The sequence below is a fragment of the Trachypithecus francoisi genome, unplaced genomic scaffold (assembly GCF_009764315.1).
Source record: "Trachypithecus francoisi isolate TF-2019V2 unplaced genomic scaffold, Tfra_2.0 Lachesis_group3, whole genome shotgun sequence".
In the NCBI taxonomy this organism is placed as follows: Eukaryota; Metazoa; Chordata; class Mammalia; order Primates; family Cercopithecidae; genus Trachypithecus; species Trachypithecus francoisi.
In genome coordinates, this window is record NW_022681468.1 from 123,214,773 (window position 1) to 123,230,621 (window position 15,849).

Here is a 15,849-nt window from a genome sequence, read left to right on the forward strand (position 1 = left end):
AGAAAACAGAAAATAGAAAAAGAGGGAGCAAGATAAATGAGCAAAAGAACGAAAGTGGGGAGGAGGGAGGTGATATGCTGGAAAGCGATGAATCGGAGAAAAAGGGGAATCCAAAGGCAAGCTGAAGAGAGAGGCTGAAGATAGGAAAAAGAACGAACGAGCGCGCGCAAAACAGCAGGGTCTGAAAGGACCAAAGAGAGAGAAAGAGGAAAAAAATGAGGGGGGTGTGCGGGAGAGCGGAGGGAGGGAGCTGCGAGCCGGGAGGAGGGAGGCTGGGAGGGAAGGAGAGGGAGGGGCCGAGGGACCAAGGGGGTGGGGGCTGGCTCAGCAGCAGCCGCCACGGCTCCAGCCGCTCGCTCGCTCTTTCGCTCGCTCAGTCGCTCCCGGTGCCCGCTGCCCGCCGCCCGGCTCTCGGCTGCTCGCGGTCCCCGGCTCCTACCTGGCGCTCTGGCCAGGCTCGGGCACCGGAGGACAAGACCGCGCGACTGGCCGGCCGAGCTCTGGGCCGGCCGCGGGAGCAGGTAGGTGGCTCGGTGGGGACCGCGAAGACGCGGAGCCTCGGACGCCGGGGGCACCAGGGGACGCGGGGGTGGGGGTTCCGGCCCTGGGGAGGGGACTTTGCAGCCCCGCGACTAACTTTCCACCAGCTCCGCGGACCCCCGGCCGCCCTGCCCGGGTCCGGGCTGCCGAAGCTGAGTTTGGCACGGGGAGGAGGGGGATGCTGGGGGTTGCGGGAGCGCCAGGGGGTCCGGCAGGACGTGGGGCGTCTCAGTGTGGGCAGGCGCAGCCCTCCGGCCGCAGTCGGGATGCAGTGTCCGCGGCGCCTCCACGTGCGGGGGAAGACCCGAGATCAGCGGCGCGGCGCGGGTGTCCCAGGGAGGGCGCCCGTCCGCCCCCTTGAGTCTGGGGACCCCGCTCTCAAGCCTCCCCGGGTGTGCCGGCTGCACCCACTGCACGGGCGCCTTCCCCACCGGGGTCGGGACGCAGAGCCTGCGGGGATGCAGCAGGTTTTCGGCGGCGGCCGCCCTTGCGCTTCACGGCCGCCAAGCCCCAGCAGGTGCCACGCACGCTTTTGCTTTTGGGAGAAGAGAGGCGGAACGTGTATCCCCCTATTTCTTTCCCATCCCGTCGCCGTTACTCTATTCCGGGAAGTCCAGGACCTGGACGGCCTTGTTGGTTGGCTCCCAGGACAATCCTCCTGCCCTAGGCTGCGACCCTGGCTCCCAAAGTTAAAGGAGAAGCAAGTCACTCTGCGCGCGCCTGGAGCGTGGTCCCGAAGTTCCCAACTTCTCGCCCAGCCGTGGGCGGTAGTGTTGGAGGTGGGGAAATGGGTGGTGGTTGTGGCTCCTTGGAGCTGCCGAGCGCAGCTGTCTTCCTCCTGGGCTTGGTTTATTTTCCTAATTTGTTAGAAAAAATACTACTTAAAAATAGGCAGAATCGCTCCTCGCGGGCGTCAAGGTCCGTGAGTGGGACGCAGCCGTCCCTGTCCTGAGCCCGGGAGCGCCGAGCCTCGGCGTGGCAGTCCCCGGAAGCCCCGAGCCCAGGCGGCTTCTCCCGGACCTGTACTCGCGAGCTCCATCCCGCGGCAGCCGCGTCTGGGGATCCGTGCCCCGCAACCCGCGCTGCGATGCCAGTGTGACTGTCTCCCGCGTGGTCATGTTCTCCGGAAAAATATTTCAAAGTGGCTCCGCTTCAGGATCACCCACTTTCCATCCCTCCGAGAGCCGAGAGAACAGGGCCTGCGGCGGGTTGGAGGAGACCTTTGGGATGGTTTGGGCTCCCGGCCATCTCGACTCGCTCTGGCTGGGGTCCTCGCGCCCTGGCACCAGCGCCCCTCCGGCGATCTGCTGGGGAAACAAGGGTTAAAGCTCCTTGGCGAGGGAGAGCCGGGGGGAGCCCGCGGCGGCCGACTGGGGCATTCGAAACCTGCAGGGGACTCCGTCCTGCTAACTCCCGGAGTCGGAGGGACAGGATTCGCCGACCTCTGCAGCTTCTCGGAGCCAGCGGAGCCCCGGCCCAGCAGCCCTCTTTGTTGGAGTGCTGTCGGGAGATTCTCTTGAGAGGTTTGGGGGTTTAGTGGTACCAAAACCTTGAGGCTTTCCGGAGAGGGTCCCTCTGCCGGCACTCCCTGCAGACTGGGCGGGGTGCCCCGAGGGCGTTGAGCAGACGTTGAGCATCCTCTGCTCCTCTGGCGGATTTTCCTGGTGCACACCATGCATCAGCTCTCTCCGGTGCTCACATTTTGTTTAAGCCGCTAGAAATTCGAGGTCTAGGACTGCAATCTCGCCACTTCTTCCCACTAACAGATCAGCAAACTGAGGTCCAGAGAAGTGAAAGGACTTGCTTAGAGCTGCTATACGGGAGGAAGAGTAGGTAAACCAAGTCTCCTGACTTCCGGGTCAGGGCCTTTTCTAGTAGTCCACACTAACTTTATTGCTTTCTTCGCACAGGGCAAATGTTCCCAGTCAGGCCACTGCACATCCTTGACAGGCTCGAGGGCTGAGTGTGTGTGAGGTTAGAGGCAGAGGACCTGTCTCTGGATTTTCGGGTTAGGTGCTGTGCTGCGAGTATCTCCCAGGATAAATCACTCATGTGACAGTTTGTTGTGTACCTGTTCTGTCCTTGCACCGGGCTCTGGGGGTAAATGGAGCCCACACACAGGGCTCAGCCCCATTAGGTGCAACCCATAGGGAAAGAGAAACCATTGTTTTGTAGTCAAGGAAGTGAGTGCATGTAGACATTCTCAGGTGAAATCACTTCGGGAGGGGTGGTTTTGGGATAGTGCCTGGAGAAGGCAAGATTAGGAGCTGATAGGTAAGTTTCCAGTTGGGGAAGGAGGGTTGTCAGGATACAGGGCTTGAGTCCTAAGAAGGAGGCAGGAAAGCTGATTAAGCGGCTGGTCAAAGCACAGCACTGTCAGGGCCAATGAGCACTGGGCCTTTGAGTGAGAATCACTAGGGAAGGTAGAAGAGCCAGTTGCTCAGAGCTCAAGCTCAGAACCTGGTCCCAAGGGACTTCTAGGCCTAGACTTAAGGTGAGCAATTGGCTGGCAGGTCAGTGCCCCATGAGCCAAGGGTGGTGGGGTCAGAGGGGCTATATTCTGGCTTTTGCTTCTTTTCTTCTTTCTCATCATTCCCAGGGGTTTCAATCATTCTCATTCTTTTGCCCCTTCTCTCTTTTTTTTATTCTTTTTTGTTTTTTTTTTGAGACAGAGTCTCACTTTCTCACTCAGGCTGGAGTGCAGTGGCACAATCCTGGCTCACGGCAACCTCTGCCTTCTGGGTTCAAGCGATTCTCCTGCCTCAGCCTTCCAAGTAGCTGGGACTACAGGTGTGCGCCACCATGCCAGGCTAATTTTTGTATTTTTAGTAGAGATGAGGATTTGCCATGTTGGCCAGGCTGGTCTCAAACTCCTGACCTCAAGCGATCTGCCTGTCTCAGCCTCCCAAAGTGCTGGGATTACAGTGAGCCGCCACGCCCGGTCCTTTTGCCCCTTCCCACCCATAACTTTTAGCTACTTCAGTGATCCGAACTTGTGAAAGGCAGGAACATGCAGTCAGCAAATAGTTCTTAAGCTCCTTCTTTGTGCCAGGCACTGGGCTAGGCCCTTAGGATACAGCGATGAATCAGACGGGAAGAGTCCCATACCTTGTGATGCTGACATTCTAGGCTCTGTCCTCCATGGGCTTAAAGTCTAGTCATAGAACAGAGGCAAATACACAAATGATGTCTGAAGAAGTCCTGAAATGGCACAATACAATAGAGAATTCTGAACCTCTCCTCTAGTGGTTTAAGGCTTCAAGGTGAAAGGTTTGAAGTTGTTGGCTATGAGATTTGGAGATTCTGTGGGCTTCCATGACCCCAGCTCCTGGTTGCCAGGGGTAACCCAAAGGCAGCTGCAGTGGTGACCTTAGATGCAGCATTGGAGAACTGCTGTACAGAGCTTCTGCCAGGAAGGGAGCTGGTGAGTGTTGGCAACTATGATCTTGCTAGGTATCTATAGAGACTGGTGCCAGGTAACCATGTCCCTCTTAAATTCCAGCATCCACAGCTGTTTGGTGTGCTCTGGAGCCCCATTGTACAGATGGGTAAATGGAGTCCTGAATCTGTAGACTGGGACAGCTATGCAGTAAGAGGGGCCCAGCCCGTATAGAATCCAGGTGTTCCCTGATACAAGATTCAGTTTAAAATGCTGCTCTTTTCTTCCTAGAAAAACATTTCTTCCTTGCAGACTAGTGATTCTCAGATTTCAGTGTGGAGGGCTTATGAAAACACAGGTTACTAGTCCACACTCCCAAGTTTCTGATTCAACGGGTCTGGAGTGGGCCCAGTAATTTGCATTTCTAAACAAGTTCCTAGATGATGCTGATTCTCTAGTTCTAGAGACCACGCTTTGAGAACCAATGTAGTAGAACAAGGGAAAGTGAATGATTTTTTGAGATTATAAGATAGGGGAGCCTGGAACGAAGGCTGTGATTTAGCTCTAGGAGCTCATAGGACTTACTATGTACATCCCTCTATGTACATCCCCTCCCCCCCCCCCAGGAGGCCATAGAATTAAAAGAATATTTTATCTTCATCAGCACACACACACACAGAGAATATATTGCAATATCATTAGAGAATAAATAGGTGTTGTGTATTGGATGTAGATTCCATGCCTGGTGTCTCCGTGGGGGTTTATTATAGCAGTGTTATAATTGAAAAGGTGTCATCCACTCTGAAGCCCCTCATGAAACTTTCATGGCCTGGGTGGTCATTGTCCAAAAAAGCATGTCTTCTTCATTAAAAGACTGAAAGTCAGAGAGATTGCTTCTCCTGCTAACGGGAGTATCTGTGTTTCATTTGACAGTAACTGTGCAATGTGTTCTTAACGAATTATGCAGGGGGAGCAAACAACAACTGAACAGCCAGTGTGAACAGGGAGGGGCTGAATGAAGTCCACATCACAGGTTTACAGGTCTGTTTGTTGAGCATCTCCAAATGTTTTGAAACTCTGTCTCTCTGTCTTCCTGTATTTCTGATATGAAGCTGTATCTCAGCAGGAAGAGGAGAGTTTGTGTTTCAACTTAGCTGACCGGGTAAATGTAACAGCATACTTTATCCCCAACGTGTTAATTAGACCCAAAAGAAAAGCACCATAAAGCAGTTGTTCTCCTAAACGCCAGCATTTTTCATCTGGATTCTATTTATCGATTATTTTATAGTTGAGAGGGAGCAAAAATCCATGTTTTTATAGCAAATAAAGCTGGCTGCAGTAATTATGCACGCTCAACATGTCTGTTCTGGAGCTGGAAGTTGGAATTCAGCCTGACTGTCAAACATTTGGGTGAGATCTAATTGAAAAAGACATTTCAAAGAACAAATATTTAGGAATGAGGAGTTTCGCTGATGGTCTCTCTGGGTCAAATGTGAGTACCTTGCTTTCAGTTTGATCCTCAGAGGTGGGAGGAGACCATGGAGAAGGACCTGGTCAGTAATGTTGAGACCACAGTCAAAATGTGAGGCTGAAACTGAAAGATAATCAGTGAGGCTTAGTAAAGGGAAGAAAGATGCTTTCAGGGAATATATGCCCTGTACCTGGTGAGCAAGGGGAAGATCAATTAATCAAATATAGATTGAATACTTACTGAATGTGCAATCTTGGGACAGGCACAATGAGGGCAGGGGCCAGGACTTTTACTGGTTATATATCTTTTATAATGATAGTGGTTAGCTCAGGTATCCATTGTGACAAAAACCCTTGATGGGAGTGGGAATGAAGGCAGCAAGTGACAGAGAAGCTGAATTCAATGTGCTGAAACAGTAAGGAATTTAGTATCTCCCATAACAAGAAGTCTGGGCTATATCTGCCCTATAGTTGGTCCTTTCAGTGGTTCAACAGCATCATCAAAGATCCGGATGCTTTTCATCTTTCCTGTTCCTGAGATCGCAAGATGGTGGCAACAGTTCCAGGTGTTATATCCTCACCATCATGAGCAGAGGCAGAAAAGGCAGGAGGGAGCTTTACCCAGAAGCCCCTCAGCAGACTTTCACTTTTGTCCTATTGGCCAGAATTGTGAATCATGTGTCATGCCTAAGCCAACCACAGGCAAGAGAAGGGAATCATTGTAATTGACCTATAACAATTTTTTTTTTTTCTGAGACGGAGTTTCGCTCCAATTGCCCAGGCTGGCACCGTCTCGCCTGAGCCTCCCGAGTAGCTGGATTATAGGCATGTGCCACCATGCCCAGCTAATTTTGTATTTTTAGTAGAGATGGGGTTTCTCCATGTTGGTCAGGCTGGTCTCGAACTCCTGACCTCAGGTGATTTGCCAGCCTCGGCCTCCCAAAGTGCTGGGATTACAGGCATGAGCCACCATGCCCGGCTGGACAATCTTTTTTTTTTTTTTTTTTTTTAAAGGGATCTCCCTCTCTTGCCTAGGCTGGAGTGCAGTGCTGCTGTCATAGCTCACTGCAGCCTCCAACTCCTGGAATCAGGTGATCCTCCTGTTTCAGCCTCTTCAATAGGTGGGACCACAGATGCGCACCACAGCACCTGGCTTGGCCTAGAACAATCTTGATTTGTGTATTGGGCCTCAGAGAGGATCAAAATTAGGATTCTTTTGGAAGGGTGAAAGGAGCAACTAACAGTGGCTGCCATAGAGCTCAAGACATGGGCTTGAATTATCTCTCTACTCATTTTAAGCCCTATTTTTCACCTCTTGTGCCTCAGTTTACTGAACCTAGGATGGGGATCTGTTGGGAAGATAAATCTGAATTAGCACCATAATTATACTTGATTAGTACAAGAGAGTGGAAGATTATTTGTAAACTGATCTCTGAATCAAAGAATTTATAATCATCTAATGCAGGGGACATGTGAGGACTAGACCATCAAGATCATCAAATGGAGAACAGAACTGGAGAATAAATAATCATGACTTGCAGACCCACTATTAAAGGAGGAGCATGACATCAATGGGAGCCATAGTAGCTAGGGAAGGCTTCCTGGAGGAGGCGGTTCATGGCTCATACTGAAACTCCAGCACTTAAGTATGGATAGGTTGTAAAATCTTTCTGCCCAACTTGCTTCCTCTTGCTTTTTCTGTTTCTTCTCAGTGGTAAAATGGGACCATTTGGTCAAGATAAAAATATTATCTCTACAATCACAGTGGCTTTGATACTCAGTCCAAATATGGTCAGTACTGACCAGCATGATTCTGGGAGGGAGGTCACAGTGATTCCCTCGCCAGCCTTAGATTCCTGGTTTCCAGTCCTGGATGGCCCATCAATCTCCATGTCTCAAGCCACATTTCAACCCTGATTAGATATTATTATTAGTATTATTAGTTTTGAGATGGAATCTTACTCCTGTTGCCCAGGCTGGAGTGCAGTGGTGCAATCTTAGCTCACTGCAGCCTTGACCTCCGTGGGTCAAATGATTCTCCCACCTCAGCCTCCCAGGTGGCTGGGACTACAGGTGTTGCCACCACGACCAGCTAATTTATTTTTATTTTCATTTTTGGTGAAGATGGGGTTTTGCCATATTGCCTAGGCTGGTCCTGAACTCCTGGGCTCAAGCAATCCACCCACCTCAGCCTCCCACAGTGCTGAGATTACAGGCGTGAACCACTGCACTGGGCAGATACTATTATTATCAAAAGCAGTATTTGAACACCTGGCTGCCATCATTAAACCTGTGTGCCTTAACTGAAATCTAATGTTTTCTCATCTCTCAAGTCATCTCCCCTTCTGGATTCTTCACTTTTGTTGCTGGCAAAACCACCTTCCCAGATGTTTGGGCTCAAAACCTGAGCATGTACCCCTGCCCCCATTCCATACACTCTGCTTGCAATACTCAAGCATTGACTTGCCTTTTAAAAAATAATTAATTAATTAATTATTTTTGAGATGGAGGCTTGCTCTTATCACTCAGGCTGGAGTACAATGGCGTGATGATCTCTGCTCATTGCAACCTCTGCCTCTTGGGTTCAAGCAATTTTTGTGCCTCAGTCTTCTGAGTAGCTGGGATTACAGGCATGCGCCACCATGCCTGGCTCATTTTTGTATTTTCAGTAGAGACAGGGTCTCACTGTGTTGGCCTGGTCTCGAACTCCTGACTCCAGGTGATCCACACACCTCGGCCTCCCAAAGTGCTGGGTTTACAGGCATAAGCCACCGTGCCCGGCTGCCTTTTGGTTTTAGGATGTTTCTTGGATATGTTCTCTCCCTTCTGACGTGAGAAATCCTCTCTGCTCAGGTCCTCTCCATCTCATGCCGGGTGATGGCACTGCATCCTACTCTGCCATCCTCAGAGCATAGTGCATGGGTTATGTGGGGACTTGTGTCTTTGGGAATAGTCTATGGGGGTTCTGTAAATGAGATAGTTTTTATAAATTCTACTGAGGAGTAGAGTCTCTGCAATGAGTCCAGAATTCATGGCTGCAAATCCCATATGTTGCTGTGGGAGCCATTTTGCAGCCTCTCATCTCTTTCCCCTTCAAATCATACTGAAGCATTGGTTTTGGTTTGTTTGTTTTTGGAGACAGGGTCACGGTGTTGCCCAGGCTGGTGTGCAGCAGTGCGATCCGAGCTCACTTCAGTCTTGAACACCTGGGCTCAAACTATCTTCCCGCTCAGCCTCCAGGGTAGCTGAGACCACAGGTGTATGCCACCATGCCTGGCTAATTTTTTTTTTCCTTTTTTGTGGAGATGGGTCTTCCTATATTACCCAGGCAGGTCTCAAACTCCTGGCTTTAAGCAATCCTCCCACCTCGCCCTCCCAAAGTGCTGGGATTACAGGAGTGAGCCTGACCTAAAACATTGTTTTAATCAACTCATTACCTTACATTTTTTTTTCCGTAGCACTTACCAGATGAAGCCCAATTTCCTCAAATAGACAGTTGAAAGTCTCGACAATCTGCCCGCATCCTGCCTCCCCAGTCCCTACTTGCTCACTGCTGGGACTCACCATTATGGCTAACTCAGCTTCAAGTTCTGTTTTTCCCTGTGTTTAATCCAAATCACCCTTTCCTTTAAGACCAGTGTTAGTCCTGCATCTTCAGGTGACCTCCCCTCGCTACTGGAGCCCACAGTGATATCCAAGCATTGATCTTTCCCTCCCGTAAACTTCTGTAGCAATTATTGCCCACACCACAAATTTGGTACTTAATATACTGCTGTTGTCATTGATAACATTTTATTGCTATGTTTATTGTCTTCCCAGTTGGATATAAGACCCCTGGGACCCAAGGCGGTAGGGGAGGATGTATCTGTCTTTACACCCAGGGTCGTGGCCAGCAAGCACATAGCACTTCAGTATTTATTGAATTAATAAATCATAGGAATAGATTATTTACCTGAGAAGTCAGTTAATCTTCACCCTTTTTTCTTAACCTCAATTGGGGGAAGGGACTAAATTTAATGAATTCCTGCTCTGTGCTGGGTAGTACTTTAGGTGATTTTTAGGAAAGATTTTAACAACCTTGTAACTATCCAGTGAAGCTGGGATTCTTGGTGTTATCCTGCAGATGAGGGAAGTGTGGCTCTGAGAGCACTGGGTGGCTTCCCATGCTCACTCAGCCAGCAGGAGAGTAGTGAGGGGCAGGGTCATTTCCTTCCTCTATGTTTTCTATTGCATACATCTTCCTGAAGTTCTCCCGACCTGTGGGTGCCTATTCTCCCAGTCTCTTTTTCCTTTTGTCCCACTGTGCCTCACTACTTTGCTGCATCCCCAGGACTTTGGAATAATTCAGGAACCTCTGGATTCTAGCAGTGGACTCTGAGCTTTCTGGTGGAGCAGGTAAGATGTGCTCCTTGGTGCAGAAAAGAGGGGTAGAGCCAGTAAAGAGCAGGAGAGGACTTACTAATGGGCCTCAGGTCTCCAGAAGGCCTTGGATGACAGTGGGCAGGACATAGAACCTTCTTTGGGGGTGTCTGGGAGGAGTGGGTGATGTTTACTGCGGGAGAGATGAGGTGTGAGAGCGTAACAAGGGCCACCATCGTTAGGGCCTCGCAGTTGAGCAGGCACTTTTCAGGTGCATGTGTTTTCTAGACTGTGTCTTACAACAACTTTGTAGAGCAGGTTATTGTCCTCAGAACAGGGTGTTAAAGAGTTCAAGTGGCTTGCGCCAAGTCACACCCCGACTTGATGCCTGCCTCCCGATGGTTAGTAACCTCGAGTGACAACAACAGGCTTGGCTTTCCAGAGGCTGTGTGGGACCATGTGAGGGGGCCATGCTTCCTGAGGTAGAGGTTTCATGGTATGGCCTTTGAAGGACTGTTCTGGAATTGATTCTGCAGGTCAAGGTAGAGGTGACTTAGGGCCTATCTTTACTCAGAGCAAAAATTATTTAAAACCTACTCCTGTCCTTCCCCTGCCTGACCTGCCTGGTTTATCATCCATGCTTAAAATAAATACAATAAATAAAAACACCCCCAAACTCTTCCTCCTCCTGCAGAGGATGAGCAACAATCTACATATGCAAATAAATGGCATGCCAGTCCCCATGAATATTAATTTGGAAAGGGAGTCTGAGGCCCTAAAATACACTCAAAATCAACAATTTGGCATCTCACAACTCTTCCAGCTCACTTCCAGTGATCATGGCCTTGTTATATTTTAAGATTGCCTCTGCTCCCAGCTGGCCTCCCTTCTGCATCCCTGGATGTTCAAGTTACCAAATGGATGGAGAGTGTTTCAGGTTGGCAGGATGGAGGTCCAGGGGTGATGGGTGAGTCCTCACCCTGGGGCTGGGCTGACCTTGTCCTGCCTCCCTGGCCAGGGACCAGGCCTTAGCCCCTCTCTGATCCCAGCATTAGCAGGGAGTCCTCAATGCCAGGGGACAGTTCTGGGAAACCCCATGGACAACTGTCAACCTGGGACCCTTGTACTGTCAGGGAGCACTCAGGGTGGGGCAGAGCAGCAGCCTCAGGAATCAGCTTCTCCTGCCTCTCAGGGACAAATGGGGAAACTGAGATCCGGAGGGTAGGTACCTTGCCCAGAGTGACACGGTGAGTTAATGGCAGGAAGTGAGAACACGTATTCATTCTTTGCTCTGAAAAGCACATTTCTTTTTGAGTGTGTGTGTGTATGTAGAAGGGGATAGGCAGGGTAGGGCTTAAAGTTTGTATACTTTGGGGGAAAGAGTCATTCTTCTCTTATGATCATTCACCCAGAGACAAGTGGCAACAGAAAATCCAGACTTGTGTCCCATTTCCATTGAAATAAATGATTTCCTTCCTCTCTCAGTAGATTTCCAAATTAGATTACACATAGGCCAGAATTAATGTGAAGCTGTCTTGCAGAGTACCCTCTGGCTGAAGGTAGGATAGGGCAGGAGAGAGAAGGGCCGAGATATCTCCAAGGAAGCCAGGTGGAGAGGACCTTGAGGTGGAAGAGGAAGGAGTTGACAGTAACTTCTGGGTCCCACTTGTATGGGGAGGAGGGCAGAGGGGAATGATGCAGCATAGTGGTATCACCAAGAGTTGGATCTCCCGCTTGCCCTTTCCTGCTGCTTACTGGATAGGCGTGAGCATATCATCTCATCTTTGGACCTACTTTTCCTTGTCAGTAAATATTGGGGTAATACTGAGATAACCAATCACTTCTCCCTCCCTCCCTCTTTTCTTTCTTTCTCTCTCTTTCTTTCTTTCTTTCTTTCTTTCTTTCTTTCTTTCTTTCTTTCTTTCTTTCTTTCTCTCTCTCTTTCTTTCTCTCTGTCTTTCTTTCTATCTGTTTGTCTTTCTTCTTTTTCCTCTTCTTTTTATTTTATTATTTTTTTTAGACAGAGTCTCACTCTGTTGCTCAGGCTGGAGTGCAGTGGCACAATTATGGCTCACTGCAACTTCGACGTCCCAAGCTCAAGTGATCCTTTGGCCTCAACCTCCCAAGTAGCTGGGACCACAGGTGCGCACTGGTATGTCAGGCTAATTTAAATTTTTTTTTTTTGTAGTGATGGGGTCTCCCTATGTTGCCCAGGCTGGTCTCAAACTCCTGGGCTCAAGTGATCCTCCTGCTTTGGCCTCCCAAAGTGTTGAGATTATAGATGTGAGCCACTGTGTCCGGCTTGCCCCCACTTGTTAGTGCTGCTTTGTGAAGACTAAATGAAGATTTAATGTTCTGCACCATGCTTCGCACAAAGGCATTCAGGACATCTAAATTTCTTTCTTTTCCAGATAGATTTTATTTGACTAGCTGCAGTTGTCAGTATAGCTATATTGGTATTTGTGTTTGTGTTTCCACTTGTGTCTGGATTGGTGTGTTTGTCTGTGTTGTCTGTGTATGTGCTGCTGTTATTCATGTGTGTATTTCTGAGTGTGGTGGTGTAGATAGGGATGTGAGTACGTCTGTGGATGTCTTTGTGCTTGTGTCTTTGTGTGTTGGGTTGAGTAGCGTGCTTTGTGCCTGTGAGCGGCTGTGTCTCTGTGTGTCCGTGTTTCCATGACTGCATGACAGCTCTATGTGTGTGTGTGTATTGCACGGCCAGTATGCCCAGAGATCTCCAGGGAGTTGAGAAGCTTCACAGTGCACAGGAGCCCTGGACCTGGGTCCCCTCTAAGGTCTCCGTGGTGTCCTTCTCCCCACCAAAAAGCCTCCTGCAGTTCCTGGAGCCCTTCCTAATTGCCCTCTGTCCGTTTTCCTCTGCCTCCCGCTGGAGGCACATGGGGCCTAAGAATGCTTCCGCGGTGGCAGGGCCCCTGGTCCATTTGCATTCGTGTTTGCATATCATTTGCATTGTCTGTACAGACTGTGCTTTCAGTTCTGCAGTTTTCAAGGTAAAATGTAGTTGCTCTTCTTGAAGGTCACTATATTAAGAATTTTTCTGCCTTTTATTCTTTCTAGTCCAGACCTCCCTCCCAGGACCAGGAGGCTAGGGCTGGATAGAAGTCCCAGAAGCCTCTGCTGTTCCGTCAGCCCCGCCTCCTGGTCCACTTCCCCTCCCTGGGCCTCCAGCATGGGGGACACTGTGACAGTCTTCCACGCAGCAGGCCTGGTTCAGTGGGTAGAGACCCTGGGCTCTGGGAGGAGCAGCTTCGGGGGAGAAGATTTTCTCACCCAGGGGTAGTTGGTTCGGCCCAAATCCCAAGAGGGCAGGTCACAGCCAGGGGATAACACAGTCCAACTTGTGCCTATTGCCTGCTTGCCAAGCTCCCATGACTTACTCCTGTTGGGGAAGGACCACCATGGATGTTTCAATGTCTCTATACCCATCCTTGGCTGGGGAGGGGCCATGGGGCTGGGCTGGCCTTATGGGAAACAAAGGAGGCAAAGATGTCTTTTCCTTTCAAACATCTAATACATACTTACTAATATTTCTGATGCCATGGAAGACACCAATCCGAAAAGCTTCCCCAGGAGGGTTGTACCCAAAAAGTATCTTCCTTATGGGTCATCACATGCAAGACATCGCCTCTTTCAATGTGGATTTGAGTCTGGGCTCTGCCATGCACTAGCTGCGTGATCTCTGACCAGCTACCTAACCTGGCTGAGCACCTTGCTTCTCATCTGAAGAAGGCAGGTAAAAGGCTTAACTTAGTGCCTGGAACATAGCAAAGACAAAGACTCAGTGAATGTCCGAATTGCCAGTCCCTATTGGCGTATTAGAAAACAGAGGTTCCAGGGTGTGGTTTTTATCACTTCGTATAAATTGTTCACCGGAGGCACCGCAGATGAGTGACAGGCAACGGGCCTGAATCCCTTTGTGGCCCTTCTGTAAGTCCAGCTCTAGAGGCACTTGGCTGCTTTTGCCTTCCCACGAGGAGAAGCGTTGCAAAGGCAGCCGGGGAAGCAGGCGCATCCTTGTCTGTGTCTCCGAAAATCCAGCCCTCGCTCTCGCCTGCCCCACTCTCCCCTGCCTCACTCTCCCCTGCCCCACTCTCCCCTGCCCCACTCTCCCCTGCCCCACTCTCCCCTGGTTCTAGTGTCAAAGCCATTCATCTTCTCTCATGTGTCCTTCCTCTGAGCAAGGCACTGCTGGACACCCAGCACCATCCAGCAGAGCAGATTTTGGGTTCCCCAGAAGGCAGAGCTTGAGGGAAGTCTTTGTGCTGGTGCTTTATTGGGGGACTGGGGTGCAGCTCAGGGCAGGGAGAGGGAGAGGAAAAAGGAAAATGAGGCAAGGAGGGAGGAAAAGCGAATGCCAGCCACCACTTTGGGAGAAAAGAAAGCTGGTTGCTCAGTCATGAGGGATGGCTCCTGTTAGGCTGAGTGGAGCCACTGAGACTCAGAACAGTTTGTTGCAGGTGTAAGGGATGGAGTTTATCTGCTAGCTCTTTGGTATTTCATTGGTCCAGGTTTTCCCCATGGAGCATTAACTCTCTTGCACCTCTGGGTCCTATCACCTGACCCTGTTGGGCAGCCTTTGGAGAAGCCCAATCCCATGCCCTGTGGCATGGTGCCTCACCTGGGCCCAGAAGTGGTGAGAGCATCCAGTGCTCCACATGGCCGGTGGGTGGACCCTGGTATGGGAGCTGCTATGACTTCTCAGGAGGGTGCAGTGAAGGCTGTGCCAGAGACCAGCCCTCACCCTGGGGGAGGCAGAGACAGCCAGTGATGTTAGATGAGAGCACTGGCAGTGGTGGCCTAGCTCTCCAACCAGAAAGTAGGTGATGGTCTGGGAGGCAGGGGGAGTCAAGCAAATCTGGGAAAGCGCATATGTAGGTTCTGATTCAGCCATCGTTAATCAATGAATCAATTCACAACTGGGGCCAGGTGCTGGAGTCTGGGCCTTTCCATGCAGGCAGTGGGGAGCCATCAGCAGTTCTTGAGCAGGTGAGAGACTGCTCAGTGTTCAGTAATGACAGGAGTTATTTGGAGAGGGTCCTTGCTCAGGTCTACATGTCTTTGTCCACAAAGCATCAGATGGGGGCTGTTGCCAGAAGACCTGACATTCCTAACTCAGTTCAGGGAAGAGAAAAGGCTCCTAGATCACCATTGCCTATGGAGTTTCATTTAGCAGTGAGGAGGCTGGGTCCCCCATGACAGCCTTACAGGTCTTAATCAGAGAAGAGGATGTCCTTCCTGAGTGAGGTGAGATCATTCTGAACTGGGTCAGAGACCAGAGTGCCTGGGTTCGAATCCCAGCTCTGCCATTTAAAAGCAGGTGACGTTGGGCAAGTGACTCAGCCTCTACTCGTTCAATGAATGTTTAGTGAGTACCTGCTGTGTGGCAGACTGTTCTTGCTGTTGGGCATGTAGCAGTGAACAATGCAAGACAAACAGACACAACTCCCTTCCCTTGTGGGGCTTCTGTTCTCATGGAGGAAGCCCGACTCTAAGCAAATAAGTTAGTAGATGGTTTATTTGAAGGTGACCAGAGGTGTGGCAAAAAGCAGGACAGGTAAAGAGGCAGTGATGGGTGGGGGTGGGCTTGCATTTTTAAAAAGAGTGTTAGGGAGGGTCTGCAATAAAAAGGTGGCCTCTAAGTTATACTTGGAGGAGGGGAGGGTGTGAGACATACTGATATCTAGGGGAGACACCCTTGCCTCAGTTTCCTGAACTGTACAGTCAGGGTTATGATCGAACCTATCTCAGGGGCTGCTGAGCGGGTTAAATGAGTTAATCCATGCAGTGGGTTTAAACCTGGCCCGGCACACAGTGAAACACTATTATCACCACTGCTGAAGTAGGAGCCCATCTCTACTGCCTCCAGGCAGCGCTCCTGGGCTCCAGACTACAGGGATTTTGGTGGCCTTCATCTCCCCAAGAGTGTGTGTGTGGGGGTCTCCTCCAACCTTCCCTATCTCCTCATTGAAAGGGGCACACAACCTACAGTTTGAGAAGCAACACATGCATTTTCTTTTTACTCGAGCATCTGACTCCCCGAGGGAATCGCAGAAAAGCCTTTAGCAAACTCCAGGTTTAGG

At 50.2% G+C, this 15,849-nt stretch overlaps 1 protein-coding gene across 2 annotated transcripts in view; it reads left to right on the forward strand.

The window, feature by feature from the left end:
- The first annotated feature begins 308 nt into the window (after positions 1–308).
- MEGF11 (multiple EGF like domains 11) overlaps positions 309–15,849 on the forward strand; it is a 379,541-nt gene continuing 364,000 nt past the window's right edge. For both annotated transcript variants that reach the window (XM_033189695.1, XM_033189697.1), the window contains exon 1: positions 309–521. The gene's annotated coding sequence lies outside the window, so the exon portion shown is untranslated. The remainder of the gene's footprint in view (positions 522–15,849) is intronic.